This window comes from Pristiophorus japonicus, chromosome 19 (genome assembly GCF_044704955.1).
Source record: "Pristiophorus japonicus isolate sPriJap1 chromosome 19, sPriJap1.hap1, whole genome shotgun sequence".
Taxonomy (NCBI): Eukaryota; Metazoa; Chordata; class Chondrichthyes; family Pristiophoridae; genus Pristiophorus; species Pristiophorus japonicus.
The window spans coordinates 1,146,874-1,157,586 of record NC_091995.1 but is presented as its reverse complement, the minus strand read 5'-3'; positions in this window follow the sequence as shown (position 1 = coordinate 1,157,586).

Below are 10,713 nucleotides of genomic sequence, written 5' to 3'. Positions count from 1 at the left end.
CGTCTCCACAATGACTGTGTGGTGGTCGCTGCTATCAATGCTGCCATGGACAAATGCATCTGCGACAGGTTGATTGATGAGGACGCGGTCAAGTAGGTTTTTTTCCCTCATGTTGGTTCTCTCACCATCTGCCTCAGGCCCAGTCTGGCAGCTATATCCTTCAGAACTCAGCCACCTCAGTTAGTAGTTGTGCTACCGGGCCACTCTTGGAAATAGACATTGAAGTCCCCCACCCACAGTACATTCTGTGCCCTTTCTACTCTCAGTGCTTCTTCCAAGTGGTGTTCAATTTGGAGGCATACTGGCACTTGATCAGCTCTGCTGGGCAGGCCACATTGTTCGTATGCCAGACACGAGACTCCCAAAGCAAGCGCTCTACTCGGAACTCCTTCACGGCAAACGAGTCAAAGGTGGGCAGAGGAAACGTTACAGGGACACTCTCAAAGCCTCCCTGATAAAGTGCAACATTCCCACCGACACCTGGGAGTCCCTGGCCAAAGACTGCCCTAAGTGGAGGAAGTGCATCCGGAAGGGCGCTGAGCACCTCGAGTCTCATTGCCGAGAGCATGCAGAAATCAAGCACAGGCAGCGGAAGGAGTGTGCGGCAAACCAGTCCCACCCTCCCCTTCCCTCAACGACTATCTGTCCCACCTGTGACAGGGTCTGTGGTTCTCGTATTGGACTGTTCAGCCACCTGAGAACTCATTTTAAGAGTGGAAGCAAGTCTTCCTCGATTCCGAGGGACTGCCTATGATGATACTGATTCATCAGCTGAGGGAGGGCAGTAGGTGGTAATCAGCAGGCGGTTTCCTTGCCCAAGCTTGACCTGAAGCCATGAGATTACATGGTCAAACCCAATCTTCAGTACTGCATTCAGTTCTAGGCACTGCACCTCAGTAAGGATATAGTGACCTTGAATGATACAGGGGCTAAACAAGGCAGAACAGTTAAAAGGGTTACATTATCAGGACAGGTTGCATAAAGTGGGGAAAATGTTGAAATCAATTATTAAAGATGTAATAGCAGCGCATTTGGAAAGCAGTGACAGGATCGGTCCAAGTCAGCATGGATTTATGAAAGGAAAATCATGCTCGACAAATCTTCTGGAATTTTTTGAGGATGTAACTAGTAGAGTGGACAAGGGAGAACCAGTGGATGCGGTGTATTTGGACTTTCAAAAGGCTTTTGACAAGGTCCTACACAAGAGATTAGTGTGCAGAACAGATAGAGAACTGGTTGGCAGACAGGAAGCAGAGAGTCGGAATAAATGGGTCCTTTTCAGAATGACAGGCAGTAACCAGTGGGGTGCCGCAGGGTTCAGTGCTGGGACCCCAGCTATTTACAATATACATCAATGATTTAGATGAAGGAATTGAGTGTAATATCTCCAAGTTTGCGGATGACACTGAGCTGGGTGGCAGTGTGAGCTGTGAGGAGGATGCTAAGAGGCTGCAGGGTGACTTGGACAGGTTAGGTAAGTGGGCAAATGCATGGCAGGTGTATAATGTAGATAAATGTGAGGTTATCCACTTTGGTGGCAAAAACAGGAAGACAGAATATTATCTGAATGGCGGCAGATTAGGAAAAGGGGAGATGCAACGAGACCTGGGTGTCATTGTACTTCAGTCATTGAAGTTTGGTATGCAGGTACAGCAGGCGGTGAAGAAGGCAAATGGCATGTTGGCCTTCATAGCTCGAGGATTTGAGTATAGGAGCAGGGAGGTTTTACTGCAGTTGTACAGGGCCTTGGTGAGGCCACACCTGGAATATTGTGTTCAGTTTTGGTCTCCTAATCTGAGGAAGGATGTTCTTGCTATTGAGGGAGTACAGCGAAGGTTCACCAGATTGATTCCCGGGATGGCAGGACTGACATATGAGGAGAGACTGGATCAACTGGGCTTGTATCCACTGGAGTTTAGAAGAATGAGAGGGGATCTCATAGAAACATATAAAATTCTGACGGGACTGGACAGGTTAGATGCAGGAAGAATGTTCCCGATGTTGGGGAAGTCCAGAACCAGGGGTCACAGTCTAAGGATAAGGGGTAAGCCATTTAGGACCGAGATGAGGAGAAACTTCTTCACTTAGAGAGTGGTTAATCTGTGAAATTCTCTACCGCAGAAAGTTGTTGAGGCCAGTTCGTTAGATATATTCAAAAGGGAGTTAGATATGACCCTTACGGCTAAAGGGATCAAGGGGTATGGAGAGAAAGCAGGAAAGGGGTACTGAGGTTGAATGATCAGCCATGATCATATTGAATGGCGGTGCAGGCTCAAAGGGCCGAATGGCCTGCTCCTGCACCTATTTTCTATGTTTCTATATTTCTATAAACTTGGCTTGAATTCCCTTTAATTTAGGAGATTGAACGGTGAACTAATTAGCGTTTATAATGTTAAAAGGATTTGCTCAGTTAGGTAGAGCAAAACTATTTTCTTTAGTTGGGGAATCAAGAACACGACAAAATCTTAAAATTAGAGCGATGCCATTTAATTGTGAAATCAGGAAGCACTTTTTCACTCAAAGCGTAATAGAAAGCGTAAAATATCCCTAAAAGGTTGTGGATGTTGAGATAATTGGAGATCAATTTTTGTTAGCTAAATGGTTGGAGAATATATATTTGCTTTTATAGTTTTTTCTATGAAACCAAGGCAGAATAGTGAATGGGTAGGATAAAGTGTAGCTACATGGGTCAAGCTAGTTGGCCTAAGAAAGCAGTGTACACCTCTGCACATAGCTTCCTGAAGCCCCTAAACTCAAGTGAAAACATCTTGAGCAAATCAGGCAGAAAGCAAATGTTTAAATAGCTTCCTTTCCCAGCTGTCCAGGAAGGTATTTCTGCCTCGGTTTCAGTGAAAGTCACCAATAGATTTTGTATACATCAATTAAGAAATATGGAGCAAAGGTGAGAAAATGGAGTTGGGGTGCAGAGTAGCCATGATCTAATTGAATGGCAGAGCAGGTTTGAAGGGCTGAATGGTCTACCACTGTTCCTGATGTTCCACCATTTCAGGATGTCATTCACCCTGGCAGCAGAGTTTCAACATAACACTTGGGACTTCCAATCACGACTATAAATCTGTACATACTCATCATCATAGGCAGACCCTCGAAACGAGGATGACTTGCTTCTACGTCAAAAAAGGATGAGTTCACAGGTGTTTCGATGAAGGACCTGATATTCCAGGTCCTGAACTACATGCTGAAGGGTGGAAGATGCCTGTGCGTGGATTTTTTTAACGTGTGGTGGCCGTTGCACACCAGTCACCACACGGGCTTGACAAAGCTAGGTCTTGGTCCAGTGGCAAGGATTAACCAAGACGACTGGAGACCAGCTCTGCTGCATGGACCTAGTGCGCACACATATTGCAGTGAGGGCTGGCCCATGCTGCATCTGGGCCCTCGCCTCTTCTGGGCCCCGAACTCACGCCTCTCCTGGGCCCTGATCATGTCCTTCTTTATAGTAATGTATCAGCAGCTACAGTGAAGTAGCAGACACCTGCCTATAGGATATAAAAGGGGTCAGAGGGTCTAGTAAGAAGGAGGAACGGAGGGAATTCCTTATTAGTCGGGAAATTGTGTTGGGGAAATTGATGGGATTGAAGGCCGATAAATCCCCAGAGCCTGATGGTCTGCATCCCAGAGTACTTTAGGAGGTGGCCTTGGAAATAGCGGATGCATTGATAGTCATTTTCCAACATTCCATAGACTCTGGATCAGTTCCTACGGAGTGGAGGGTACCCAATTTAACCCCACTTTTTAAAAAAGGAGGGAGAGAGAAAACAGGGAATTATAGACCGGTCAGCCTGACACCGGCAGTGGGTAAAATGATGGAATCAATTATTAAGGATGTCATAGCAACAGCACATTTGGAAAGAGGTGACATGATAGGTCCAAGTCAGCTTGGATTTGTGAAAGGGAAATCATGCTTGACAAATCTTCTGGGATTTTTTGAGGATGTTTCCAGTAGAGTGGACAAGGGAGAACCAGTTGATGTGGTGTATTTGGACTTTCAGAAGGCTTTCGACAAGGTCCCACACAAGAGATTAATGTGCAAAGTTAAAGCACATGGGATTGGGGGTAGTGTGCTGACATGGATTGAGAACTGGTTGTCAGACAGGAAGCAAAGAGTAGGAGTAAATGGGGACTTTTCAGAATGGTAGGCAGTGACTAGTGGGGTACCGCAAGGTTCTGTGCTGGGGCCCCAGCTGTTTACATTGTACATTAATGATTTAGACAAGGGGATTAAATGTAGTATCTCCAAATTTGCGGATGACACTAAGTTGGGTGGCAGTGTGAGCTGCGAGGAGGATGCTATGATGCTGCAGAGTGACTTGGATAGGTTAGGTGAGTGGGCAAATGCATGGCAGATGAAGTATAATGTGGATAAATGTGAGGTTATCCACTTTGGTGGTAAAAACAGAGAGACAGACTATTATCTGAATGGTGACAGATTAGGAAAAGGGGAGGTGCAACGAGACCTGAGTGTCATTGTACATCAGTCATTGAAGGTTGGCATGCAGGTACAGCAGGCGGTTAAGAAAGCAAATGACATGTTGGCCTTCATAGCGAGGGGATTTGAGTACAGGGGCAGGGAGGTGTTACTACAGATGTACAGGGCCTTGGTGAGACCACACTGGAGTATTCCTAACTTGAGGAAAGACATTCTTGCTATTGATGGAGTGCAGCGAAGGTTCACCAGACTGATTCCCGGGATGACATATCAAGAAAGACTGGATCAACTGGGCTTGTATTCACTGGAGTTCAGAAGAATGAGAGGGGATCTCATAGAAACGTTTAAAATTCTGACGGGTTTAGACAGGTTAGATGCAGGAAGAATATTCCCAATGTTGGGGAAGTCCAAAACCAGGGGTCACAGTCTAAGGATAAGGGGTAAGCCATTTAGGACCGAGATGAGGAGAAACTTCTTCACCCAGAGAGTGGTGAACCTTTGGAATTCTCTACCACAGAAAGTCGTTGAGGCCAATTCACTAAATATATTCAAAAAGGAGTTAGATGTAGTCCTTACTACTAGGGGGATCAAGGGGTATGGCGAGAAAGCAGGAATGGGGTACTGAAGTTTCATGTTCAGCCATTGAATGGCGGTGCAGGCCCGAATGGCCGAATGGCCTACTCCTGCAACTATTTTCTATGATTCTATGTTTCTATGTAACCCACTACTACCACTCTCCTGTTGTTGTAGTTTATTGACATTCCTTCCCTCACTCCCCCATCCAGCACAAACTTGGATAGTCCCTTGCTCCATAATGCTGTTCAGGACCACCCTCCTGTCAGTCACTGTTCACCACTTACTTGCCTAACATTGAGTATCTGTTGAACATTTCCAGTTACTCAAGGGGTTCCTTGTCTTCCAGTGCCGCCCTGTGAATGATCACCCACTTCTCGCTTTCAGCACTATTCATGTCCCGAACTGGTTGGCCTGCCTCTTGGGTAACCACATCATAGAGTGTAAAATCCAGAAACCCTTCATCTCCAACAAATTTGCAAAGCGTGGCCAATTTCTCCTCGGGCACAGGGATCTTCTGATTGAGAGACTCAATTTTCTGATACTTAGTGCTGCTCGATACACTGAGCTCATAGGCAGTCCTTTGAAATCAAGACTTGCTTCCACTCTAAAAGTGAGTTCTCAGGTGGTTGTACAGTCCAATGTGGGAATTGCAGTCTCTGTCACAGATGGGACAGACAGTGGTTGAAGGAATGGGTGGGTGGGACTGGTTTGCCGCACGCTCCTTCCGCTGCCTGCGCTTGATTTCTGTATGTTCTCGGCGACGAGACTCGAGGTGCTCAGCGCCCTCCCAGATGCTCTTCCTCCACTTAGGGCAGTCTTTGGCCAGGGACTCCCAGGTGTTGGTGGGGATCCATGATTGCCCACATACCACATGAGAATTCCCTGAACTGGTATCCCTCTGTCAAACTTGAAAATGAAGTTAGCGTTTGCCTGAATTCCCACTATCAACAAACCTGGCCACACATGTATTAATTATAGTGCAAAACTCTAGTTTAACCATACCCCAAGGTTACACTCGCTCTCGAGTTGGAACAATGACCATTGCTTCTTTTAACAGAATAGTAGATAAATATTTGTAGCAAGGAAGATACAGAGCAATGGAGAGAGTAGAGCAAAGAGCTGGAACATACACGCCAGGTTAACATCCCCAGCATTGAAGCACTGACCACACTTGATCAGCTCCGCTGGGCGGGCCACATTGTCCGCATGCCAGACACGAGACTCCCAAAGCAAGCGCTCTACTCGAAACTCCTTCATGGCAAATGAGCCGAAGGTGGGCAGGGGAAACGTTACAAGGACACCCTCAAAGCCTCCTTGATAAAGTGCAACATCCCCACTGACACCTGGGAGTCCCTGGCCAAAGACCGCCCTAAGTGGAGGAAGTGCATCCGGGAGGGCGCTGAGCACCTCGTTGAGTGCATGCAGAAAACAAGCGCAGGCACCCTCCCAGATGCCCATCCTCCACTTAGGGCGCTCTTTGGTCAGGGACTCCCAGGTGTCGCTGGGGATCCATGATAGCCCACATACCACATGAGAATTCCCTGAACTGGTATCTGTCATGTATTCAATCAGTATTGTAACCCATGTATAATCTGCCCTAAGTTGTACACTGTGAGAACAATGACCACTAGGTGGTGAACTTGTGGGAGACACTCCTAACCTGGACCTTCAGGTATAAAAGGGGAAGCTCCACCAACCTTCATCACTTGAAGAAATAAAGGACAGGTCACAGACTGACCTTCTCTCAAGCATGGGCCTCGTGTGCATTTATACTGTATAGTAAGGACGTATCAATGGTGACGAGAAACTGGGATTTAAACCACGCGAGCATGGCCACGAGCAGAACAGACGAGAGGTACTGTGTTAAGGAATGGTTGGGACAGAGATTCAACATTGTTAAAGCAGCACACAGTTCTCCAGGCAGACAAGGGCAGTCGGGCATGCCCCAACATGTCGTCGAACCCAGAGGGGGAGTTCGACAAAGACAATGGCAAGTTGAACGGCATTTCACGCCATTGCAAGGGACAATGCGGCCAGTACTGGGGCCATCAACACCTGTTAATGGCGCACTCAAGGACAGTCACAGGGGCAGTCAGGGACGATCGACTGGCAAGGGACCTTTTTTTGTTTCCAACAGCAGCTCATGTTGGAGGCGTGGAGGCACACACTCAGCCAGAGTTTGCAGAGATGAGCAAAATACCTGCAGAAATTGCAGAAATGAACGCGGGGGGAAATCGCTGGAAGCTGAAGTTCAGTGAGTTCATGTGGAGCACGTATACAGTTCATACACCAGGATGCCACCGATAATGATGAAAGTGCTCCTCAATGGCATCCCTGTATCAATGGAGCTAGACACGGGGGCCAGCCAGTCCCTGATGGGTATCAAACAGTTCGAAAAGTTGTGGGCGTCCAAGGCCAGGAGGCCAAAATTATCGCCGATTGACACACAGCTACGGACTTACGCAAAGCAGATCATTCCGGTGCTAGGCAGCGCCAAGGTTGTCGTGACCCACAAAGATTCGGAGAACAGGTTGCCACTCTGGATTGTCCCAGGGGACGGTCCCGCATTACTGGGGAGGAGTTGGCTTGCTGTCATGAACTGGAAATGGGGCGATGTCAATGCGAGTATCATGCTCACAGATCCTGGACAAATTTGACTCATTATTTCAACTCGACATCGGCACTTTCATGGGGGCCAAGGTAGTGATTCACATAAACCCGGACACCAGACCAGTACACCACAAGGCCAGAGCGGTGCCGTACATGATGCGGGAAAAGATAGAAGGCGAATTGGACCGCCTGTTGAGGGAAGGCATCATCTCGTCAGTCGAATTCAGTGACTGGTCGAGCCCGATCGTGCCAGTGCTCAAGGCGGATGGGTCGGTCAGGATATGTGGCGATTACAAGGCCACCATCAATCGGGTGTCACTCCAAGACCAGTACCCGCTACCGAGAGCGGAGGACCTCTTTGCGACGCTATCCGGTGGCAAACTTTTTTCAAAATTGGACCTGACCTGAGCTTACATGACCCAGGAGCTGGCGAGTGAGTCGAAGAAGCTGACCACCATCACGACACACAAGGAGTTGTTTGAGTACAACAGATGTCCGCTTGGGATTCGCTCGGCCGCCGCGATCTTCCAATGAAATATGGAAAGCCTCCTCAAGTCGATTCCAGGGACGGTGGTTTTTCAGGACGTCATCCTCATCACGGGTTACGATACTGAAGAACACCTCCACAACCTGGAGGAGGTACTACGCAGACTGGACCGGGTAGGTCTGCGATTGAAAAAGGCGAAGTGCATCTTCCTAACTCCAGAGGTAGAATTCCTGGGGATGAGGGTAGCATTGGATGGGATCAGCCCTACTGCGTCCAAGACGGAAGCGATCCAGAGAGCACCCAGACCCCGTAACACGATGGAGCTGCGTTCGTTCCTGGGGCTCCTGAATTATTTTGGTAACTTTCTTCCCAAATTGAGCACGCTGCTAGAGCCGCCACACGTGCTCCTACGCAAAGGTCATGAATGTGTCTGGGGCGACAGCCAGGAAAGTGCTTTTAATAGAGCACGCAATTTGTTATGTTCCAACACTCTGTTAACACTATACGACCCATGTAAGAAACTTGTGTTAACATGCGATGCGTCGTCCTATGGTGTCGGGTGTGTGTTGCAGCATGTCAATGTCAAGGGTCAGTTACAGCCGGTAGCTTATGCCTCCAGGAATCTGTCCCAGGCAGAAAGGGGTTATAGGATGGTAGAAAAGGAGGCGCTCGCATGTGTATATGCGGTAAAGAAAATGCACCAGTACCTGTTTGGCAGGAAATTTGAGCTGGAGACAGATCACAAACCCCTAACGTCCCTTTTGGCCTACAACAAGGCCATAAATGCAAACGCATCGGCCCGCATACAGAGGTGGGCATTCATGTTAGCCGCCATTGACTATACAATTCGGCACAGACCGGGCACTGAAAACTGCGCCGATGCACTCAGCAGGCTGCCACTAGCCACCACTGAGGGGGCTACCGTGCATTGTGCTGAGATGGTCATGGCTATTGAAGCTTTCGGAAGCGAAGGCTCACCCGTGACAGCCCGTCAGATTAAAGTCTGGACAAATAGAGACTCGCTATTTTCTCTAGTCAAGAAATGTGTCCTGAATGGGGACTGGGCAGCCACGTACAGGGCATGCCCTGAGGAATTTAAACCATTTCACAGGCGCAGGGATGAACTCTTGATTCAGGCCGATTGCCTACTGTGGGGAAACCGCGTAGTCATGCCCAAGATGGGCAGAGAGGTGTTCATCAGAGAACTCCACAATGAGCACCCGGGCATTGTCATGATGAAGGCAATTGCCAGGTCACACGTTTGGTGGCCAGGGATAGACGCAGATCTGGAACTTTGTGTTCACAGGTGCAACACGTGTGCCCAGCTGGGCAATGCGCCCAGGGAAGCCCCCCTTAGCCCCTGGCCATGGCCCGCCAAGCCTTGGTCACGCATCCATGTGGACTATGCAGGTCCTTTCATGGGGAAAATGTTTTTGGTTGTCGTAGACACCGACTCCAAATGGATCGAGTGTGACATTTTAAATTCAAGCACATCCTCTGCCACGGTAGAAAGTCTACGGGCAATGTTCGCCGCCCACGGTCTACCGGACGTCTTGGTCAGCGACAATGGCCCGTGCTTCACAAACACTGAATTACAGGACTTCATGGCAGGCAATGGAATTAACCATGTCAGAACGGCACCGTTGAAGCCAATCTCAAACGGCCAGGCAGAACGAGCAGTGCAGATAATCAAACAGGGGATGCTCAGAATCTAAGGGGGTTCCCTACAAACCCGCTTATCACGCCTCCTGTTGGCCTATAGATCCCGACCACACTCGCTCACAGGAGTTCCACCCGCAGAGCTGCTAATGAAAAGGACACTCAAAACCCAGCTATCCCTTATACACCCCACCATGAAAGAAATTGTCGAGAGCAGGCGCCAGCCACAATATGACTACCATGACAGGAATTGAGGCCAATTCACTAAAAATATTCAAAAGGGAGTTAGATGAAGTCCTTACTACTTGGGGGATCAAGGGGTATGGCGAGAAAGCAGGAAGGGGGTACTGAAGTTTCATGTTCAGCCATGAACTCATTGAATGGCGGTGCAGGCTAGAAGGGCTGAATGGCCTGCTCCTGCACCTATTTTCTATGTTTCTATGTTTCTATGTTTCTATGTTGACGGCACAAATCATTACAAATGGGTATGATTTGGTGGCCATTACAGAAACGTGGTTGCAGGGTGGCCAAGACTGGGAATTAAACATACAGGGATATCTGACAATTCGGAAGGATAGACAAGAAGGGAAAGGAGGTGGGGTAGCTCTGTTAATAAAGGATGATTTCAGGGCAGTTGTGAGAGATGATATTGGCTCTAATGAACAAAATGTTGAATCATTGTGGGTGGAAATTAGAGATAGTCAGGGGAAAAAGTCACTGGTAGTTTAAAGGCCCCCAAATAATAACTTCACAGTGGGGCGGACAATAATCAAGGGAATAATAGAGGCATGTGAAAAAGGAACAGCAGTAATCATGGGGGGTTTTAACCTACATATCGATTGGTCAAATCAAATCGCACGGGGTAGTCTTGAGGAGAAATTCATAGAATGCATACGGGATTGTTTCTTAGAACAATATGTTAAAGAACCTA